Source organism: Phocoena sinus, chromosome 18 (assembly GCF_008692025.1).
Source record: "Phocoena sinus isolate mPhoSin1 chromosome 18, mPhoSin1.pri, whole genome shotgun sequence".
Lineage (NCBI taxonomy): Eukaryota > Metazoa > Chordata > Mammalia > Artiodactyla > Phocoenidae > Phocoena > Phocoena sinus.
Window position 1 is genome coordinate 17,704,928 of NC_045780.1, and position 24,453 is coordinate 17,729,380.

Consider the following 24,453-nt stretch of genomic DNA (forward strand, 5'->3'; position numbering starts at 1 on the left):
CCTAGGGTCCAGCTTCGCGGGTGTGTGATAGGAGCCTGTCACCGCTGTGGAGGACTCGATTCCAGCAGTCGTTATAAGCTATTTGGGGAAACTCCGGGTTTTGGTGACTCAGCGCGGTAAGCGCTATTTATAAGTTTATGCGTTAGCAGCAGGGAAATACACTTCGTTGAGATCCGTCCGCCCAAGAAGGGCAAAGAGCTCCGTTTCGAGGCAACAATTAAAAGACTTAACTTTTTGAAAGAGTAAGGGGTTGACTTAAAGCCTGTGCTGTAAGACAAAGCAGGTCTCACGAGCAGACTTAGTCCACGGTTTATCTCAAAAAGTTGGAACATCTTCCTGGGTAGATGGAGAATTTTAAGGACACATCATGATGTTAGACCGTCTTTTTTGGGTGGTGGTGCGTGAACCAAGGAGAAATAATTCAGATTAATGACCCAGCAGTCCTAGTAGATGGCAGAATATCAGAACTATGTTGTTATTAACTTCAGTATTTGTTAAATACATAACACCATTTGTTGGCTGGGCATAAAATAAAGGAAAACTGGATGATGTTGAAAATTCATATAGGATATTCTCTAACAGGAAGGTGTGTGTTGTATTTATCATTAACACTCTGAGGGAACTATAAACTACACATTTACTACCCAATCTCACCCTCCCAAGAAAGCACTACAAAAATGTACACTACAGCCTGGGGTTCTTCTGTATAAGTGCTGCACAATTATTAGTCACTGCTTGTTTTACAGGTTTTACTTTACGTTTTATCTTCTTTTCTCCCACCCCCCACCCCCCACCCCAGTTTGTAAATCCTGGAGGTAGATGCTAAAAGAGCGAGCAATTGCTAGGCTGGATTCAGGGAGGCAAGAGTTCACACCCAGCTTGCTTAGCCTGCACAATTTTTTGTAGGTAGCATGGTCTGAGGTGCTTCTTAAAAGAAAGAAGGCAGTTTCCTGGATGGGCAAAAGTTAGACCAGCTAAGCAGAGAGGAAAGGAAAGGATTTCCCCAAGCTGAGCAAGCAAAGCAGCATGTACAAAGGCCTGTAGTGAACAACTACAGCCAAGTAAGAATGGGTGGGATGTGAAAGGGGTAAAGAGAAGGGAAAGAAAGGAGGCTGGAAGAATGGCCAGGTCACACCCATGTAGTCCATGCTGGGGAGTTTGGACTTTAGCCTGAGACCTACAAGTCTTTATCTTTTGGGGGAACACATACCCTTTTGAGAACCTACGGAAAGCAATCTGGTCTCTCTCCAGGAAAAAAAAAATGCACCTATAGACTTCTATTACAATTTTGCATACAATTTCAAGGGTTTACACTGCTTTGTGAGTAAATGACTATTGGGCCTCTGGATTGAAACCTGCAGGAAAGGGAGAACCATGAAAGGATTTTTTTTTTTTAATGGAAATGCATGGTCAGGTATGAAAAGATTACAGGTCCTTGAAAAGATTACACCAGTTGGGGTCCTGGAGACTGGAAGATGGAAAATAAAATATCCTGTGATCTAAGAATCAACTAGAACCACTGCTGTGTACCTAGTGGCAGTGGGGATAGAGAGAAGAGGGGTTCAAGAAAGGTAATTTGAAAGAGTTGGTGGGATGGGAAAGTGACTGGCTGGTGGGGCCAGAACAAGGGATCCATCCCCATTCTGGTCTGGGGAGGGAGGAGACGTGGGCCTCGGGTTCAGGAGGAGGAACTCTGTTTTGCTTCCTTCATAAGGAATAAAAAGCTGTGGCTGGTTTGGTCCCTTTATAAGACTGAAAAGGCTGTGTACCTTTTCAGTGAAAAAGAAAGCACCTTTCCAAAGATTTGAATTCAGAAGGGAGATGAGGGCAGGAGAAGATTAAATCTTGCTTTCCCCTCTTTTTTAAAACCAGGGATACCTAGTGAAGAAGAAAAGGAGAGATGGAGGGCGTCAAGCTTTCTTTTTCCCCAGCTCAACCACTAAGCCTTCAAGGAAAAGGACTTTGGCTAGAATGGTCCCCATAATGGTGGGTTTTTTTCCTAACAGCACTTCAAAACCACACTTAATCATCCACAATTAGTACCTGGAGGTGCTAAGATCTCAGTCTGGCTAGGGAAACAAGGAAAAGTGGAGGGAAAGTGTTCCTAGTTGTTACAGCTAACCTGAGCTAGAGATTTAATGGAAGCAGGGACTCAAATACAAAACAAACCACCCCCAAAACTTAGTTGTTTAAAACACGTTACTTGCTCATGAATATGCAGTATGGGTAGGGCTCTGCAGACAGCTTGTTTCCCGTCCACTGGGAGTCAGCTGGGGCAGCTCATAGGCTGAAGGCTTGCATCACCCGAAGGCGTGTTCACTTCCACACCTAGCAATCCGTACTCATGTATGGCTGGCACCTTAGCTAGGACTTTCAGCCAGAACACCTGCACATGGCCTCTCCTTGTGGCGTGGGCTTCCTCACAACAGGGCTCTGGGCTCCAAGGGTCCCAAGACTGAGAGCCAGGTGAAACTGTATCACTTATGACCTAAGCGTAGAAGTCTGGAGCATCCTATCCACATTCTGTTCGCTAGAGGCAAATAACTAATGCCATACCAATTCTAGACAGGAGAATCAGACTCTACCTTTTAATGGGAAGAGAATTGGCAACATGTTTAAAATCACCACACATATTAACTTAAGATAAATAGATGTATAAATATATTGTATATGAAAAATGTTTAAACATAAGAAACCAAATCAATATCCTCTTTTTGATATTAGAATGAAATATAAAAACCCAAACATTTCATCATTACAGCAAAGCAAATCGAGAGCCAATCTGAATGGGCAGTCTCATAATTGTCCCCCATTTTTCTCCCTCATGACCATCCCCTCCCCTCCAGGTCAGGCCTCCTGTACACAGACACTTCTCTCTCTCCCAAGCTAGGTAGGACATGCACAGTGGCTGCACCTTCAAGGAGATAATCAGGTCCTAAAAGTTTTTCCATTCCCTCCTTGAATTGTCCCTGACTTTGGACCTCACTAGATCATTGGCAAGGCCATCAATGACTTCAAAGTTAAAAAACAAAATGCTATCAAGATTATTCCTATAAGTAATTTTATAATAAACTCATGTTACATAATTAAAATAAAATGACATTTAAAGGGTTACATGTTTTTAGATGTCGGGATCTTTTTTTTTTTTTTGGCTGTGTTGGGTCTTTGTTGTTGCGCGCGGGCTTTCTCTATTTGCGGTGAGTGGGGGGCTACTCTTCGTTGCGGCACGCAGGTTTCTCATCGTGGTGGCTTCTCATTGCGGAGCATGGGCTCTAGGAGCATGGGCTTCAGTAGTTGCAGCACGTGGGCTCAGTAGTTGTGGCACGTGGGCTCAGTAGTTGTGGCTCGTGGGCTCTAGAGCACAGGCTCAGTAGTTGTGGTGCACAGGTTTAGTTGCTCTGCAGCACATGGGATCTTCCCAGACCAGGGCTCGAACCTGTGTCCCCTGCATTGGCAGGCAGATTCTTAACCACTGTGCCACCAGGGAAATCCCAAATGTCAGGATCTTGACTTTACTTGGGCTTGTTGGTTCATAAAACTCAGTAATTCTAAAGTGATGGTTGAGATTTTAGGTATTTTATAAGAATTTGCATGTTTCCTTGAGGTGATATAACACTTGATTAACATACAAAATCTGAATGACTCTTCTCCCACTTGTACAACGCACATTGCATGACACATTCTTATTTAGTTGGTAAAGGAGCTCAAGAGTTCTCTCTCTAAGGAACTGAAGATACTCCCTTTCTCTGTGTAATCAAGATAAAATAATCTTATAGCCTAGTATCTTTTTAAATTCTCCCAAAGCTGATATTATTATAATTTATATATCTTTGATGTTCTCATAGAAAACTTCATGACTTACAGATAGAAATAGTGCTTAGGCCATTTTAATAATTCATACTCTCCTAAAGGCTGTGCTCTATACATTTTGGTAATTTTGCATAATTATTTATAAGTCAAAATCACACTGTGAATTCATGCTATAGAGTACGGGTTTTAAAATAAGTACATTTAGGTAATAAGCAAATGTACATTTATGAACCTTTTTTTTGTGTGTGTATTTCTTAATGATTTTTGAAGTAGCAAACTTTTTAAAAAAATAAAATGAATTAATATCCTTGTTTTTAAAGTTCCTTATATGGCAGTGATAAAAAAAATTGACAAAGTGTTCGCATTAAACTAATAGACTTTGTTATCAGGCCCCAAACTGTTCCTAATTCTCAGTGACTTCATAGCTACCATGGAGGCAGCCCAAAGGAGCTTAAGTAAATACTTTAAAATTACGTAATGCAGTTCTGAAGGAGGAACAACCCCAGCCAAACTATGCAATATAGTTTTACAGAAACTATTTTTTTGTATGCCAGAATGCTTATTAACCTATCTATAGAATGACTTCATAGCAAAGATAACATGAAAGTTGGAAGTGGGCCAGTCTGTTTTTAGGCCTCTTGAATGAAGGCAGAATCGAGGAAATTATTTCAAAGTAGTTATCTAGTGAATGTTTTTCTTAACCTTATAGACTAAGCATTTTGAAGCATTTTGAAAAGTGCTGTAGTAAAAATGGCACATTATGCAATAAATTCAATATGATTTCAATAAATAAAATATGATATTGCTGGCTGATGGTAATAATGCTCTATGACTACATTAAGAATTGAATACAGTCTTACTTTTTATTAAGTAAAATAATTTGGATCCTTTTTGATGTTATCTTTCTTCACCTTTCTATGTGTTCAAGATATAATGTACTTTAAAAGAAATGCTGCCAAAGCCAATAAAAAAATACATTTCTTCTGTATCTTAGCAAGGCTCTGTTAAGCATCATGGAGAAGACAAAGAATTATAAGTCCTTGAAATAGTAAAGTTATTGAGTGGATCAGCAAAAATGCAACTTTATCAAACTAAATTACAGAAAGTCTTCCCATCAGATTGACAGAGATTGAAAATAAGTGCTAACATGAAAGGATGCTCAACATCACTAATCACTAGAGAAATGCAAATCAAAACTACAATGGCGTATCACCTCACACCAGTCAGAATGGCCATCATCAAAAAATCCAGAAACAATGAATGCTGGAGAGAGTGTGGAGAAAAGGCAACCCTCTTGCACTGTTGGTGGGAATGTAAATTGATACAGCCACTATGGAGAACAGTATGGAGGTTCCTTAAAAAACTAAAAATAGAACTACCATATGACCGAGCAATCCCACTACTGGCACATACCCTGAGAAAACCATAATTCAAAAACAGTCATGTACCACAATGTTCATTGCAGCACTATTTATAATAGCCAGGACATGGAAACAACCTAAGTGTCCATCGACAGATGAATGGATAAAGAAGATGTGGCACATATATACAATGGAATATTAGCCATAAGAAGAACCGAAATTGAGTTATTTGTATTGAGGTGGATGGATGTAGAGTCTGTCATAAAGAGTGAAGTAAGTCAGAAAGAGAAAAACAAATACCGTATGCTAACCCATATATATGGAATCTGAAAAATAAAAGTTGTTCTGAAGAAACTGTGGGCAGGACAGAAATAAAGACTCAGATGTAGAGAATAGACCTGAGGACATGGGGAGGGGGAAGGGTAAGCTGGGACGAAGTGAGAGAGTAACATTGACATGTATATACTACCAAATGTAAAATAGATAGCTAGTGGGAAGCAGCCACATAGAACAGGGAGATCAGCTCCGTGCTTCGTGACCACCTAGAGGGGTGGCATAGGGAGGGTGGGAGGGAGACCCAAGAGGGAGGGGACATGGGAATATATGTATAAATACAGCTGGTTCACTCTGTTATACAGCAGAAACACAACACTGTAAAGCAATTATACTCCAATAGAGATGTTAAAAAAAGAAAAAAAGAAAAGAAGTGCTAACAGGTAGTGTTGCTAAGAATGCAACGAAATTTACTATTACTATATTACTTGTCTGGAGTCAAAAGTGTCCAAATCTTTGATAATAGTAGTTCCACTTCCAGGAACCAATCCTAAAAAAAATTAGACATGAAGTCAAAGATTTATATATGATCATTACAGCACCTATAGAGAGGAGACAATCTGAATATTCAGTAGTAAAGGAGTGATTAAATAAACCATGGTACATCAATCTAATAGAATTTTTGCAACCACTAAAAATACTTAATGCCACAGAGAAACACTAATATTTAATTTAATGTACAGATAAATCTTTTAGGTTATAAAACTGTTTCTCCTCAAGGGTTGGGAGAGAAAATATACCAAAATATGTAATTATGGTGGTTTTTACCTTCTCTTTCATATTTTCTAAAATGGGCACATATTTTAACAATCAGAAAAAAAATCATTAAAAGATTTCCACCAAAATATGTAAATCAAATGACATATATTTACATTTTCATAACACTAAGATATTTAATAGAGTAATACAACATATTAGTTACTTTTTACATGCATCTTTTCATTTTGCATACTTATAACAATGTCTGCCAGTGAATGGTCTCTGTTTCTAAAATTAAATTAGATAAGGTATAAGCAAGTACAGAGTATTATGTGAAGGGTATAATTTGAGGGGTAATCTATGGTGGAAAAAATTGATTTGAGGAGAATTTGGGATAGTCAAAATCCATCTGTAAAGCCATAATGGCTGGACCTATATCATAACTTTTATAATAGTATTTTTTATTTTTAATTGTGGTAAAAAAACACATAACAAACTTTACCACCTTTTTTTTTTTTTTTTTGCCGTATGCAGGCCTCTCACTGTTGTGGCCTCTCCCGTTGTGGGGCACATGCTCCGGACGCGCAGGCTCAGCGGCCATGGCTCACGGGCCCAGCCGCTCGGTGGCATGTGGGATCTTCCCGGACCGGGGCACGAACCCGTGTCCCCTGCATCGGCAGGCGGACTCTCAACCACTACGCCACCAGGGAAGCCCTTTGCCATCTTAATAATTTTAAAACGTACAGTTCAGTAGTATTAAGTATATTCACACTGTTGTATATAATAGTATTTTAAGGATAGTGTTTTTATTGGTTTCATAAAAACAATACATGTTCATTTATAAATAATTCAAACAATATAGAAAGTTACAGGAAGGTTTTTAAATCTCCTCAGATCCCAGATTTTACCATCAATATTAAGTGACCATTGTGGTAGGCATATTTCTATGCACTTATACAAATAAGTTAATCCTATTTAAGATGAGAATGTGCATACTTTAAAAATTTTTAAAGTGTTAAAATTATTTGAATTTGGTAGTAGTAAGATAAGCTGAAGGAATTGCTGAACTCTAGAAAAATGTTTCTTTGCCACAAGAGATCTTATGTCCTAAAATATCCAAAGTTTAAAAAATTAAGAGTTTGGAGATTTTTTTATCTGTATGTTTCCAATTTAGAAATGCAAGTTGACTCTGCCATGAAAAAGATATATTTTTATTTATGTCATTATTTTTTAAAGTGAAGGTTTTAATGTTCCTGTTTTGTAACCTTAATTCCTTTGGTCATTTGGTCTTGATCTCTATTTTAAAATCCAGTGGTCGCAATACACCTCAGTTCTCAATTCCTACTTATTAATTTTGATTCATCACTTAGCTATCTGCTCCTCACTAAGTAGTTTTTTTTTTTTAACATGAATTCGTGGATGTTATGTTTGCCTTTTTCATCAATTTCTGAATGTCACTTACTTATATATCATAGTTTGGGGTCATGCTGGCTTTGCCTTAAGACTGCAAACATTTTTCCTTTGTTTTCTGGCTTTGAATATTGCTTAGAGGAAGTCTAAGGCCAGCATGATTTCCGCCCTCTGATAAGTTAGTTTTCGGCCTGGAGGTCTGAATTTTTTCCTTCATTCTTCATGGCTAATAGCTTAACCAGTATATGCCTTGATATGAATAGTATATGTCCATTTTTCTTGGAACATTTTATTCTGCAGATTCAGTTCTTCATGATTTTGTGGAAATTCTCTTCTGTTACATCTTTAAGTGCTTTTTCTGATTCATTTGTTGCATTATGTACTCAGGGAGTTGAATTAGGCTATATCATGTTGTCTTTGTCTCACTTGCATATTACCTTGTTTGCAATTACTTTGGTCCACTTTTCTTCTGCATTCACTTATTAAACTCAATTGTCAACTGGAATTTATTGAGTGCCAGCACCAGGGATAAATAAGATCACATCCCTTCCTTTATGTGAAGCTATGAAGCTTTTTACTTGAGAATAGGGGAGGGAGAAATACCATAACAAAGTCAGGTAGTGAGAATAAGAAACCCAGGTAAGGAAATGGAGGTGGGGGGGAATTGTGCATTTTAGATAATGCAGTGAGAGTAGGCCTCTCCGAGATGACATTTGAGAATAAACATGAATGGAATGAGGCTGTGAGACAGGCAAAGACCTGGGCAATCCAGATGTAGAGAAGAGCAAGTACAAAGGCCCTGCAGTGGAAAAGTGGTGTGTTCAAGACAGAATGATTAGAGCTGAATGAGTAATCAGAAACTGGTAAGAGGTGAGACTAGAAAGTTGGATAGGCCGGGTCACAAAAGGGGCTGAAGGCCCGAAAGAGGAGGCTGAATTTTGTTCCAACTGTGATGAGGAGCAAGGAGATGACATATGCTTTAGAGGAGTCACTCTGGCTGCTGCTAAGTATTTCAACAGCAATAAATTGAGTATAAAGAATTGGTCAGACAGGTGTTGTCTAACTGAAAAAGGAAAAGGGGAGCACTAAGATAATATAATAACTTCAGGAACTAACCTAGTCCTGGATAAACTTGGGAAGACCTGAAGTTACTAGAACCCCGGGGCTAGGAGGGGAGACCCAGCAGAGTTGGAACCCTGACCTGGGGCAGGGGGTGCTGCCCACTGGCTGCTGGTGCCTCTGAGAGGTATGCTGGGGCTGGTTCTAGGAAAGTGGAAAATAGTTGAAATTTGGGGCTAACTACTGCTGTGAGGGTGAAGGTCCATAACTGGGGCAATGCTGGCAGGTGCAGAAAGCCAACAAGGAGGAGCAAGTTCTTTTTCCCTCTTCCTGACTTTTAGTCTTTTTTTTTCTAACGTTGCTTACTGACTGTAGCAAGGATTCAGCTGGCAAAGTATAGAAATGTAGCTTGCAGAGTCCCAGTCCCAGCATCACAGATTATGGAATGGTTTATTGCTAAGAGATAACAGCCTAATAACTGGCACAAAGAGGAATTAAGGATGACTTCTAGGTTTTTGTCTTGAGCAACTGGATGAAAATAATGCCACTTGTTGACGTGGGGAAAACATGGGGAGAAGTAAATTGAGAGGGAGAAGAAAACCAATATGTTTGTTTTGAATGAGTTAACTTTGCGTCCTTATTAGACATCTGAGTGGAGTTGGTAGATATGGGTTCGGAGCTCGACAAAGGTATTAGGGATAGAATACAAATTTCAGGAGTCCTAAGAACACAGACAATATTTAAAATCAGAAAAATTGGATAAGATGACTGAGGGGAAAATTAATATTATGGTGAAGAAAAAAAAGGGTGAGGAATATGCCTGGGAGTCCCAAACATTTGGGAAAAGGAAAATGATCTGGCAAGAAGGTAACTGATGATCTCAACAAGAGCAGTTTAGGTGGAGCTATGGAGACAATAATCCTAATTGGAATGGACTAAAGAGATGATGTATGGTGAGGAAGTAGAAACTGCCAAGTACAGACAACCTTTTAAAAGTTTGTTACAGGGGCTTCCCTGGTGGCGCAGTGGTTGAGAGTCCGCCTGCCGATGCAGGGGACACGGGTTCGTGCCCCGGTCCGGGAAGATCCCACATGCCGCCGAGCGGCTGGGCCCGTGAGCCATGGCCGCGGAGCCTGCGCGTCCGGAGCCTGCGCTCCGCAACAGGAGAGGCCACAACAGTGAGAGGCCCGCGTACCGCAAAAAAAAGTTTGTTATAAAAGGGAGCAGAAAAAATGGGCTCCTACTCACCAAGTAAGTGGAGGAGGATATGAGGTCTAGGGTGATGGTATTTTTAGAAGGAAATACTACAGTATGTTTACTGATTGGAATAATCCAGTAAAGAGAGAGAAACTGAGGATGCAGGAAATGGAGGGGGTAATCACAGGAGCACAATCCTTGACTATACAAGATGGGATCCAGGGTACAAGTAGAGGGGCTTGCCTTAGATAAGAGCAGGGAGAGTTGACCCTTTATAAAGGAAGAGTACAGATGAAGTCAGGTTGATAGGTATAACGTGGGGAAAAGGAGTTTCTCTTGTGATAGCTTCTATTTATCAATAAAATGTTCGAAGTGAGGAGCAGGGAAATGTGGGAGATTTAGGAGAGAGGAGACAAGGCATAATCATCTTGATGAATTGACTAGGGAATGTGCTGGGATTGCCAGTCTTTTCTTTTGGTGAGAATTTGATTTCCAGCCATGCTTATTTCATTTCTTGCTGATCCAAATTTATTTATTTATTTATTTTGGAATAATAGTATTATTTTGGCCTTCATTGGCTTAGGTTGCAGACTTTTCTTTTTTCTCGCTGCTTCTGGTAATTTTTTAATAAATTTATTTAATTATTTTTGGCTGCCTTGGGTCTTTGTTGCTGTGCGCGGGCTTTCTCTCGTTACTGCGAGCGGGGGGGTACTCTTTGTTGCGGTGCGCAAGCTTCTCATTGCGGTGGCTTCTCTTGTTGCGGAGCACGGGCTCTAGGCGCACGGGCCTCAGTAGTGTGGCACTCAGGCTCAGGCTCAGCAGTTGTGGCTCGCGGGCTCCAGAGCACAGGCTCAGTAGTTCCACAGGCTTAGTTGTTCCGCAGCGTGTGGGATCTTCCCGGACCAGGGCTGAAACCTGTGTCCCCTGCATTGGCAGGCAGATTCCTAACCACTGCGCCACTGGGGAAGTCCCTGGTAAGGTTTTTAAAGGAGTTTTTACTGTTCTTTTTTTCGCGCAAACTATTTTGTAAAGTATTAGGGCAGGAAAATTTTGTGATCAGCCTTCACTCCCCATTTTTATCTGAAAGTGTAGAATAATGTTTTTAAATAGACTGCACTTCATATTTTTTCAACTCAACCTATATATATAACAGATAATGTCATAGTAATATTATATATTGTATTATTATAACAGCCACCATTTACTGAATGTCTAGGTGCCATGTACTATGCTGGGTACTTTACATACATGATTTCTAAAACATAACAACCTTACAAGGTAAGTATTGTTGCCAGTTATTTCCACAAGAAACCTTTTTTACTGGTGGTTTACAGATCACAGAATCTTATTTGAAGCTCACAGCTGGCCAACATAAACAAGGTAAGAATCAATTTTTCTCCCTTTTGTGTCTGTAAAAAATTAGCACTTAAGACACTCTTTTTGAAGTACAAAATAATAGTTTGCAAAAGTGTACCACACAAACTAAGGGAGATTTTTATGGACAACTTTTTAACATAGGACTATATCATTAATCTCTTGGTGGGAGAGTTGCTAACTGACAGATTCAAGGAACTTGGTAAATTAATTGAGTATCCCTTCTCTAACCATCTCATCATCAACGAACATACTAAGAGTCTGCTATGTCGAAATAATTAATAAATTATATTAAACCACTATAATTTTACAAGTTATAGGATATGTACCAGTGTTTGTTTTGGAAACTCCATTGTTTGGATTTAAATCAATATCAAACTTTTCTTTTGGGCAACAATATTTATACTCGTGATGATACTGAAAACACATCATTGGGACATAAACACATCTACGCCAAGTAATAGGTTTCTTTTTCTGATTATAAAAGTAGTACATGTAAGTGAAGAAAAATTTGAAAATATGTTTAAATAAAATAAAGAAAAAATACTTTTTAAAGAGACAGCAAGAAAAAAAAACCCAATAATTCCTTTATTTAGAGTTAACTGACTATTGGTTGACATATTTCCACGCAGTTTTTTAAGCTTATGAAGTTTAAACTGTTTGCTTGAGCACACTGTCTGTTTTTCATAACAATTTATCAGAAATGTTTCCTCAAGTTATTTAAAACTCTTTAAAAACATTTTCAGTGGCTGCATTAATGATCCTTGTGTGGAGTAGTGTTTCCTTAAGTGGTCATTTAAGCTATTTTCCTTACTTTCTTATAAATAATGTTGCTATGAACTTTTTATGCATAAATCTATTTTCGCATTTCAGATTATTTCCTAAATTAGGATGAATTCCTAGAAATAGACTACAAGGCCAACATTTTTAAGCTTCTTCATCTGGTAAAAATTTTGCTGTTAAAAAAATATATATCTCTTTTAATTCTCTACATATATTTATATTGAAAATAAACCTAAGGAGAAAAAGGTATGAGGCCTACCTTTTAAAATTGAGATTAATGTTTAAATTTAGGCTCAGTGTTTTTGTTTTGCTTTGTTTTTATTTTAATATCTTACCTTTAAGGAAAAATCCACTCTTCAAAATATTAGTTACTTCTTTTTATCAGGCTTGAAACTTAGAGATACAAGTTTAAATGTATACTTATTTCAGCCTAATATTTCTATTTTTCAAGGTTTACCATCTCTTTTTTCCTATTTCCAAATTTGCTTACCCAACAGTGTTGCCTCCTGACTCACCATCAGTTTAATTTCACATGCACACCACTAATTCATGGTGGTGAATTACACATTCATCTGTGGATAAAAACCTAAATAAAATTACAGATCAAGGTCATTCCCAAATTTAGCAAATTTGGCACAAGAGTTTAAGAGTACCAAAATTAATATTATAGAACAGTTCAATTGTGCTAGACTGAACTTCAGAGCATATGAAGAATAGAGCACGTTCACCCAATTCTAAAATTAATTTAGAATGGTGATGGAATCACAAAACTTGGGAAAACCTCCAGAAGAAATAGAGCCAAAGCAAATAAGATTACTGCTTTGTAGTAGTTATGATTTAATAATTCACTCACCAGTACTTACTGAACATCTTTTATGTGTCAAACACTTGCTAGACGGGAGCTGGAGTAAGCAAAAAGATATAGGCCTGCCCTCCTGGAAGATACATTCTAGTGGAAGAGACAGACAAAAGTAAATGAACAAATAAGTAAAAGTCATAAGTTGTAATCTAGTCACTTTTATTACTTAGTGTTATTTATGTGAGACAAAGAAGTGATCTGAGTTCTCCCCCAAGAATTTTTAAAGCAGTACTGAGTAAGAAAAAAGTTAAAGATTTAGAATTATTAGGAAATAGATGATCTCCACAGATATTTTATGACTCTGATCATTGCCATTCCATTACCATTGTGCCCTGTACCCACCCTCTCCAAAAGTACTCTCTCTAATCTGGTCTGACCCAACCTCAGATGAAGCATGTTACAGTAGAAGGTAAAATGTGCCAGATTTGGGGATCAAGGAAACCCAGGTTTTGGCAAGTAGCAATGGTGATATCGAGACCTTAAGTGAGACATTTAATTTTCCAGTGTTAGCTTCCTTTGCAAAACGATGAATTTTGACTAAATGATCTCTGAAATCCCTTCAAGTTTTAAAATTCACTGTCTGTGCATCTCTCCTTAAAACCTTTCTTCCATTATGCTCTTATTTATACTGGGGGTGGGAAGAAAATGGCATGAGGAAGGCTACAGACGTTGGAAAGAATAAGATTGATTCCTGTTTTTTTTGTTTTGTTTTGTTTTGTTTTTGCGGTACGCGGGCCTCTCACTGTTGTGGCCTCTCCCGTTGCGGAGCACAGGCTCCGGGCGCGCAGGCTCAGCGGCCATGGCTCACGGGCCCAGCCGCTCCGCGGCATGTGGGATCTTCCTGGACAGGGGCATGAACCCGTGTCCCCTGCATCGGCAGGCGGACCCTCAACCACTGCGCCATCAGGGAAGCCCAAGTATATTGTTTTAATAAATGTCAAATTCTGCATTGGTGTGATAGTTCACCAACTGAGTAAAGAAATCAGAGAGGTGACATAGTGCTTTATAACTACTCTAAAAACTATCCTGAGTGAGTTAAAAATCTTTTCAATTTAATAGTTTTTGTTTGGGAAAAAAGTAGAACCTCTGTTGTGCCTCTTTGTGAACTGGTGCAAGTTAAACATCTTTTTTATAGCTTCAAGTTACTTTTAAGCACCTATACAGTATCAATTTGGAATCTAAAGGAACATTCACATTAACAATTATTTCTATGAATAGCTATGGACTTTGCAGTCATAGATAGTAGAATTTTAGTGAAGGGATCTTTGGGGTCATATAATCCAGCTCTCATTTTGCAGAAAAGGAAAATGAAGCCCAGAAAAGTTTTTATGACTCACAACAGTAAGCTTGGCGGGCAGAGGGGAAGGGCGCTGCTAACACTCTCTGTTGGCCTAATGCATGCCAGAGGGTAATAGGTTATAAGAAGAGTCTGTAGCTAACACAGTTGAACAAATCTAACAAAGAGGTCTGATGTGGTTCATAAGTATACATTTTCCCCTTAAGATTCTTGTTGAATGATCCATTCCACCTTAATTTATTACCACAAACACGAAAGGAAAGTGCCTTTACACAAATGGATGCTCCTACAAAATAAAACCCAAGAGAGAAGTTGGAGTCGGTTTGGCAGAGCTACAATGCTACACAACCCCTGGGGGGAACATTTATATATATCCATATGTATACATACCTGTAGCCTCTTAATGGTGCTTCAGGAAATGTCATTTACATACATTACAATGTAAATGTTGCCCACTGGAGTTGTACATCAGAGGACACTGCAAATATAAGTTTTGTACATTGAATTAATTACGGTAAGCTAATTGTCATTAACAGATCAACCCCAAAATGTATGATGGCTCAAGTTTGTTTCTTGCTAAAATAAACAAGTACTTCAGTACTTAGTTTTCAAGGTCTTTCTGTACCTAAGCTTTCAGTACCAAAGTTCCAATATCTCCCTGGGCGTCTTTTCTCTTTCAGCCCTGGGCGTCTTTTCTCTTTCAGCCCGTAGGAAGGGGAGTTTTTAGGGGCGGGGACTCAAAGTAGTACATATAACTTCCATTTTCATTCCATTGGCTGTAACTTAAGTCATATGTCCACAGCTACTTAAGTCACATGTCCACAGCTAACTGCAGGGGAGGCTGGGAATAAGCTTATCTGTATGGCCAAGAAGTGAGAACATGGATTTTGATGTCTAACTAGCAGCCACTGCTCACTTGGGTGCTCTCTCTCCACACACACACACACACACACACACACACACATATACACACACACACATTCTGAAGTGATCACCAAAATTAAATTAACTCACACAATTATGCTTCAAATAGAATAAATTAGTAGTGAAAGAAAGGACCTTTCATTTAAGAATTGTATTCACTTCTACCCTTTCCCTCCTTCAGCCAGAACTAATTGTTAATGCATAACAACAGTCAACTGAAATCTCAAAATGAGGGGGAAGAAGCAAATGTTTGCAACAATTACCTTTATAGATATATAGATATAGATAGATATAGATTAGAAGGGCGTTGGCTTGGTTTCCCTATCCCATCAACTAGTCAAATTCAGAACTAAGACTCTTGACTGGGCTGCTTGTTTTAAAGGCACAAGGCCATCAAGTTCCCTTTTAATTACACTATTAGTAAATGATGTTCGAAAAATATTCAACTTTTTACACAACAAAGGTAACAATTCCACAAACAGTAAATTTAGTGGGGGGGGGTTTCCTTTGAGTAAGTTGCCATTTTAATCCTCAAAAGTGTTCCCAATTACTCAGTTTTTAATAGAAGCACTGCATGGCTGCACTTTTGAAATCATAAACAGGAAGTGTGGTATATAAATGTCAGTAAAACTAAAACTGAATTCTGTGGTTTGATGTTTTTCTTCCCCTCATATTTTCATGTTAATGTATGATTTTGTATGTACTTAGAATGACTACCTGAAGGCAAACAGTAATTCATTACCTGATCAGTTTTCTCTGGCAACCTAACAATTTTGGGGCATGCGGGAAATACATGGAATAACCTAAATGTTGTACATTTTCATGGAGGAAGGAATGGAAATGACCTAGAAACTGCTGTTGATTTGGCATTGTTAGAAATTGCTTTCATGTATAGGGTGTACTTTATTGTTGCCAGAAGACAGTGTAGATGGAGAAAGAGGCCAGAGAATGAATGACTCTTAATTTAACTATTTGAAAACTATTATAGAAACTATTATAGAAAACACTCTTACACTTTGTACAGTCTTATTCTGAACCTCAGTAATTCCTTGAATGTGTTCCTCTGCACTAAATTCCTTTGTGAGACGACTAAGGAGTAGCTTAAGTACTGCAAAAATCCAGGATATTATCTCTGGTTCTTCTCTATGAAGAAGCTATGGTTCTTTCTATAGTTAATATTTTCTATATAACATTATTTCAGTGTCTCTGCTACATGGACTTTTCTATGGAAATTCCAAGGAAAGATTAAAATTGACCAGTCCAGACTTGTATATTACATTAACTATTTCTGGAGAAATGTTACCAACATACAAATGCTTCTGGAACTCTAAAATGTTTTTCTTTAGGAAACTGTTTCTTTTCTTAATTTGTTCTTAAACTGAACACTGAAGGAATGAATTTGCTCAAAGTCACACAATATATGAGTGAAATACAAAAAAACAGAACCTATGTATCTAAACTCCCTTTCAAGGCAGATCACACTGATCCAGAGAATATGTTTCAAAAGGAGGTAGGTAGCCTGCCCATCTATTGAGGGTCTATCTTTCTGCAGCACATGAGGCATTGTTGAACAGCACATACAGTATTTAACACTTGAGGCATTATCTTTTAGTTGAAAATACAACATATATAGAAAAGATATAGGAATATGTGAAAAGTAACATAATAAGAGTATATTAATCAAGTACAAACTACAAATAATTGCTAAGGGGATGTGCAAAATGAAGTGATTTAAAACTAGATTGATATGGACAGAAGTTTAGTGGAATCGGAAAATCTCATGTGGATTTTTTGAAAGTGGCAATGGGTTTGGATTGCCAGAGAGAAAAGATAACCATTCATTCATTCATCAAATATTTACTGAGTGCTTCCTATGTGCTATGTGCTAGGCACTGTTCGAGGCACTAGAGATGCAACAATATACAGAACTACTGCAGAGCAGGAATAGGCACGTCATCTCACAGACACGATTAGAACAGAGAACACAAATATGGGAGTAGAGAGAAATGAAATACTAGGTCTTAAATACTAGGATGTTTCTAAATGAGAGAAAGATGTTTGGTATGACTTGAACTCCTTTTGTCGTCACTGTCAGAACAGACTGCTTTCCTTTCTCAGTTGGTCAGCTCTCTTAGCCTCCTAGATAACTTTATAATGACCAGGATAACACAAGCCAAATAAATACTGCACATATAAAGATTCCCAGCTGAGGTGTATGGAGAGCAAAAAGGGAAAGAATGGCTAGCAGAAGTTGAATTTTATGGCTCCTTTTATCTTTCCAATGGTTTCTATCGTATATTATCAGTCTCTTGCCAGCCACGTCTCCCATGTGGTATTTGTCAAAGTCGTGATTCAATACCTGAAGGTTCTGCTCTCCTCCGTTCCTTTCAAGTAGAATCACTGAAAGGAAGGGAGATTCCAGTTAAATTCCTTTTTTCTACTTAATCAGGTTTTCTGTATTCACCGAGCAATACTTCTCTACAGAGTGTTTGATGGAAAGTATTTTATGTTTTGTGTAGACTAGTGGGGAAAGGGATAAGATAGGATGGGGGCTAGGGAGAATACCAAGAGGCTGCAATATAATTCTATACAATACAATACAAGAGGCTACAATACAAACTTGACATTTAAGAGCTTGGATTAAATGGGCAATTTTAAAAATGAAAAGGGATATATCAAGTACCACTGTAGAGAAGTAGCTATAAGAAGTAACAAGTTTAGCAACTGTTTACCTATGGGAGGGAAAGAAGGAAATGAACCTAAGATTTTTAAGTTTGAAGGTCCCAAAATTTGTGTTGTCACCGATAATAGCCACGAAATTTGGAAAAAATAGCTTGAAGGAAAAAAATGAACTTAATGTCAGATCTAAGTGGGATATCACTAGAAGACAGAGGACTCAAGCTTTTTCAATAAGCTACTGATGACATATGAAAGTCATCATTATATAGAAATAGATTGAAACCCTATGGGCTAAAAAGGGAATGCAATAAACAACATCAAATGGCTGCATATGAACTTTGATTGTAAGATGAGGAAAGCAATTTCAAAGCAATTTCAAAAGAGGTAATCTAGCTTTGGAACTCTCTCCTTCAGGTCAGACAAAGCTGTCCTTTATTAAACATTATCTCTTCATGTTAGCTGACCCCTTAGTGGGTGAGAATAACAAGCTGAATGAATAAAATTAAAAGACTTTGTTTCTCTGGATTATCTCACTCAATGTTCTGAATTTTTAATTGAATGTCCTCCTAGCCAGCTTAAACAAATTATGTGCCTTAAGATAAAACACACAAAATAAATACCTAAAACTTTTCTTTGACTATGGTACTCCCATATAAAGTCTATGGCACTCCCGTATAAAGGCTATGGCTTCAAAAAGTATAAAAGGTACATTAATGCAAGTCATCCAAACTATTTAGCCCTTAAATGTGGGGCTTGTTTTAATGTAAAACTGTCAGACCAACATAAATTTCCATCCCCAAAGCAAATCTTGGCTATGGAACTAAATTAAAAAGCACTTTTAAAGAAGGTTCAATTTTAGAATGTGCTACCCTACATGTTTCTTTAAATAGCAAAGGATCAAGTTTGACCCTCCCTGAACTAAGGGTTTTTGTGGTACGATTTCTGTAAACAGAAGATTATATCATAAAATATATTCAGCATCTTACCATTATCTAATCCAATATGGCTTTGGATTCCTACATTTATGTAGAAGTATCTTCATAGTAGCTAGCAATGGAACATTTATTTAGTACATGCTGTATGTCGGACACTGTGTTAAGTGCTCAAATATTTATTATTTCATTTAATATTCACAACAGCTTCTTGAGGTATTATTAACCCATTTCACAGATGGGCAAAACTGAGGCCCAAGTAAAGTTATATCTTCAAGATAATGTAGACAGTAAGTGGGCAGAGCTAGGATTTAAGTCCAGATCTGTCTGATTCCAATGCTACTTTTTTTTTTTAACATCTTTATTGGAGTATAATTGCTTTATAATGGTGTGTTAGTTTCTGCTTTATAACAAAGTGAATCAGCTATACATATACATATACCCCCGTATCTCCTCCCTCTTGCATCTCCCTCCCACCCTCCCTATCCCACCCCTCTGGGTGGTCACCAATGCTACCTTCCTTAAGTCCTACTTTGCCTCCAAAAGTTACCTAAAAGCAATAAATAAGTAAACAAAAAAATAAATAAAACTTAATTGTTTTGGCTATTCTAGATCTTTTGCATTTCTATACAAATTTTAGAATCAGCTTCTCAGCTTTTTTTTTTTTTTTTTTTTTAAGCCTACTGGAATTTTTATTTGGACTGTACTGAACCTTTAGATCAATTTGGGGAGAACTGACATCTTAACAATATGAACCCATGAGCCAGGTAAATCTCTCCAATTATTTAAGTCATCTTTAATTCCTCTCAGTGTTATTTGTAGTTTTCAGTGTACAGGTCTTTCATGCCTTTTTCAGATTTATTCCTAAGAACTTCATATTTTTTATGCTATTGTAAATGTTCTGTATTTTTTGCACTTCCATTTTTAATATTTGGTGCTAGAATGTAGAAATATAAATGATGGTTATATATTGATCTTCTATCCTACAATCTTGCTAAACTCACTTATTCTGGCAGCTTTTTGTCAATTCCACCAAGTGGAATAGATGGACGATTATGTCAGTTTTATTTTCTCTTTTCCAATCTGAAATTGTTTTATTCCTTTTCTTTCCTGATTGTACTGGTCAGAATCTCCAATACTGAATAAAAGTGATAAGAGCAGAAATCCTTGTATTGTTCCTGATCTTAGAAAGCATGCAGTCTTTCATCAGTAGGTATGAGGTTATAAGTAGGTTTTGTGTAGATACCCTTTATCTGGTTGAACAAGTATCCTTGCATTCCTAGTTTATTGAGAGTTTTTAATAGCAGAAATGAAAATTGGGTTTTGTCAAATTTTCTTCTACATCTATTAAGATGATCAATTTTTCTTTTTTAGTTTAATATGGTGAATTATACTCATTGATTTTTGAATGTTAAAACCAATCCTGTATTCTTGGGATAAACCCCACGCAATAATACTATCCTTCTTATATATGGTTGGATTTTGGTAAAATTTTGTTTAGAATTTTTACATTTATGTTTATGAGGGGGATTGGCCTGAGTTTTCTTGTTATGTCTTTGTGTGGTTTGGGTATCAGGGTAAGGCTGGCCTCAAAGAACAAGTTGGGAAGTATTCCCTCCTCTTCAGGTTTCTGGAAGACTGTAACTCGTATTTTTTTTTTTCCTAAATGTTTGGAAGGATTTGTCAGTGAAGCCCTATGGACCAGAAGTTTTCTTTGTGGGAATATTTTAAACTAATAATTTAACAGACAAATGACCATTCAGGTTATCTATTTCTTCTTGAATGAGCTTTGGTAGTTTATGTCTTTCAATGACTTCGGCCATTTCATCTAAGTTGTTGACTTTTTTTTTTGCCTAAAGTTGTTCATAATATCCCCTTATTATCTTTTATTTGTAGAATTTGTAATGATGTCATCTCCTCTCATTCCTGATTACTTGTCTTCCTGATATGTGTCTTTTTTTTTTTTTCCTGACTAGTCTGGCTAAAAGTTTATCAACTTTACTGACCTCAAGGAACCAGGCTTTGATTCCACAGATATTCTCAATTGATTTTTGTTTTCCATTTCATTGATTTCTACTTTGATCTTTATTATTTCATGATTTCTTTTTTGCTTCTTTGTGTTTAACTTGCTCTTTTTTTCTAGTATCTTAACATCAAGTTGAGGTCATTGATTTGAGATTTTTTTGTATTTTCTAATATAGGCATTTCATTTATTCAAAATTTGATATGTTATATTTTTATTTCCTTCAGTTCAAAATACTTTCTAATTTCACTTTTGAGTCCTTCTTTAATCAATGGATTATATAAAAACATGTTATTTTGTTTCAAAATATTTGGGGATTTTCCAGTTAGCTTTCTGTTACTGATTTCTTATTTAATTCCTTTGTGGTCAGGTCATACTTCAGCATGACTTGAATCCTTTAAAATATACTGAGACACGTTTTATGACCTAAAACAAAGGTCAGCAAACTTTTTCTGTAGAGGGTCAGATAGTAAATACTTTAAGCTTTGTGGGCCACATACAATCTCAATATTTTTTTTTAGAAATCTTTCAAAATGTGAAAACCATTCTTAGTTCATAGGCCAATACAAAACCAGGCTAGATTTGGCCCCAGGGCAATAGTTTGCTGACCCCTGGCCTAAAATATGCTCACTCTGGGTAAATGTTTCATGGTAAAGAGAATATGTATTCTACTACTGTAAGTGGAATGTTCTAGGCAAGTCAATTAGGTAATATTGGTGGGTAGTGTTGTTTAAGTTTACTATATCCTTGCTAGGTTTCAACTTGTTCTAGCAATTATTGAAAGAGGGGTACTGAAATCTCTGACTATAATTGTAGATTCTTCTGTTTCTCCTTGCAGTTCTATCATTTTTTGCTTCACATATTTTGAACCTACTGTTATTTGGGGCATAAACGTTTAGGACCATTATGTACTCCTGATTAACTGGCCCCTTTATTATCATGAAATGACCTTCATTATCTCTGGTAATATTCTTCACTTTGAAATCTTACTTTGTTTCTATATGTCAATCTAGCCACACCAGTTTTCTTTTGACTAGGGTGAGCAACAGCATGGTATATCTTTTTCCATCCTTTCATTCTTAATGTATTTGCATTTTCATATGTAAAGTGTGTTGGGTCTTTCTATCAATCTGATAAGTTCTGCCTTTTAATAAGGATTTTTAGATCATTTACATTTAATGTGATTCTTGATATGATTAGATTTAAGTCTATCATCTTACTGTTTTCTATTTGTTCCTTTTGTCCTATGTTCCATTTGTTTATTGTTCCTTTCTTCCTTTTTCTGCCTTTTTTCAGATTGAATTTTTATGGTTCCATTTTTTCTCATTTGTTGGCTTGTTACCTAATAATGTTTTATTATTCTACTGGTTGCTTGAGGGTTTATAGTCTACATATATAACTTATCACAGCCTACTTTCAAGTGATATTATATCACTTCACATATAGCAAATATCATACTTCTGTTTTTCCCCTCCTGCCCTTTATGCTATTGTTATCATATATTTTACTTATGCATGCTGTAACCCCCATTATACATTGTTATTATTTTTGTTTAAACAGTCGATTTTCTTTTTTTTTAATATTTATTTATTTATTTATTTTTATGGCTGTGTTGGGCTTTAGTTGCAGCCCGCGGGCTCTTTGTTGCTGCATGCGGGCTTCTCTCTAGTTATGGCACTCAGGCTCAGTAGTTGTTGTGTGTGGGCTCTGTAGTTTGCAGCACGTGGGCTCTCCAGTTGAAGCGCACAAGCTCAGTAGTTGTGGTGTGCTAACATTTATACTAACCGTGGTATAAATGGTATACCACGTGGTGTGGTATTTATACTAACCATAGGACTATTACAGTATATAATGCACATTCATTTTAAATTTAAGATAAAATGTGAAACTAAAGAAAATTCTATCTTGGGACCAAGTTTCTAGGGCTATTATTCACTCTTCTCTGCTATTGACCAAACCACACATTTGTGAAAAAGTCTTGAGGAGCAGTGACTTTGATGACTCTTCACAATTTTGTTTTGGCTGCGTCAGGTCCTAGTTGCTGCACACGGGATCTCCATTGTGGCTCACAGCCTTCTCTCTAGTTGTGGCATGCAGGTTTCCTCTCTCTAGTTGTGGTGCGCAGGCTCCAGAGCATGCGGGCTCTGTAGTTTGCAGCACGCGGGTTCTCTAGGAGGCGCTCGGGATCAGCAGTTGTGGCGCACAGGCTTAGTTGTCCGGCAGCATGTGGGATCTTAGTTCCCTGACCAGGGATCAAACCCACGTCCCTTGCACCGGAAGGCGGATTCTTTACCACTGGACCACCATGGAAGTCCCTATTCACGATTTTTTAAAATCTCTCCTAAAATTGGATGCTGTCAATAAATGTAGGTTATTCATAGAGGTTTTTATTTAATTTGAATATGTATTTCTGAACTGACCGCTATATCCTGTTATTCAGCTCATGAATCATTTCTTATTGTAATCATGAAAAGTTTACTTGATTCCAAGTTTTTAAAACACCCATCATTATTCCTGTGAAGAAGAACTTTTACTTACCAGTTCTCACTTTCATCACTGTCAGTGTGCCTGCATCAGTCAGAACCTGCAACACTGTCCAATTTTCTGATTCCAATCCAGGATAGAATAAGAATGCATATAAACAAGCCTGTTAGAAGTAGACCTAAAATAAAGATAAATAGGCTCATTATGAAGACCCTACCGGAAAATCCACTTCTAAGACTGAATCCTAAGGAAATAAATAAGGCAAAAATTTAACGATTATTGATACATTGTTCCTTTTACCAGAGAAAAACTGGTAGGCATCAATATAAATACTCCCAAATAAGAAACTGCTATGGTACATCCTTATACTCTATAGTAGAATACTTATTCAGTAATTAAAGTACATTATACTTGAATATTTACTGCTAGGAAATATATATGAACAAAAAACAGTTGTGAAAATTTAATAACAGGGGTTAATAGTGGTTATTTCTGGGTGTGGGATTATTCACCTTTTTCTACCTCTTGCCCATTTGTATCTTCTTTAATACCAATTTCTTATAATAGAAAAACACAAAGTTTTCAGAAATACTTATTCAACATGAATAAATACTATTCAAAATGATAAAGTCATCATTTGTTTATTCATTAATTCAACAAATATTTGCAGCATTAAATAAGACCTAGTCCTTGCCCTCATGACTTTTCATTTGTGGGCATGATTAACAGTCTTGGAAATTTTTTAGTCCTTGTTCCTCTCTTTCATTGTCATTACTTAATTGCCCAGTCACTCCCTCCCTTACTCATCAAGGACTTTGGCACTTGGCTGCCAGTATCCACCTCCCCTGCATTTTCTGCTATTGTGCACCGTTTCCATGTCCATACAGACAACCCATCCAACAACCTTGAACTCTGACTCCACCATCTTATAACCACTTCATTCAGCCTTCCAGACCCAGAGCCACACACCAAGAAATTACTCCATGGCCTTAGACTCCAATATCTTGTTCTCTGACCAAACCGCTTACCACTCCAGCTTTTTTCACTCCATTTACTCACTTAAGACCTGCTTTCTTACCTTATTTTAACCTCTATTCCAAGCATTACTTCCCTAGTGCAAAATCTCATTATTTCCCTCCATGGCTATAAAAACACACAAAAATACTTCCATTTATTTAAAAAACAAAATGAAATGAAAACACCTTTTATAACATTCCCTTAGTATTTAA

The 24,453-nt window shown here is 37.2% G+C and overlaps 1 long non-coding RNA gene across 2 annotated transcripts in view; it reads right to left on the bottom strand.

Annotated features, from left to right (window-relative positions):
• Window positions 1-812: 812 nt before the first annotated feature.
• Window positions 813-24,453, bottom strand: part of LOC116743250 — a 36,348-nt gene continuing 12,707 nt past the window's right edge. The window contains exons 4-7 of one of the 2 annotated variants that reach the window (XR_004346710.1): window positions 23,279-23,402; window positions 14,573-14,660; window positions 12,880-12,975; window positions 813-5,994 (exon numbers count right to left, since the gene is read on the bottom strand). This is a non-coding gene — a long non-coding RNA (uncharacterized LOC116743250). Of the gene's footprint in view, window positions 5,995-10,757; window positions 10,950-12,879; window positions 12,976-14,572; window positions 14,661-23,278; window positions 23,403-24,453 lie in introns of those variants that run through there. The other variant, XR_004346709.1, reaches the window with a different exon arrangement.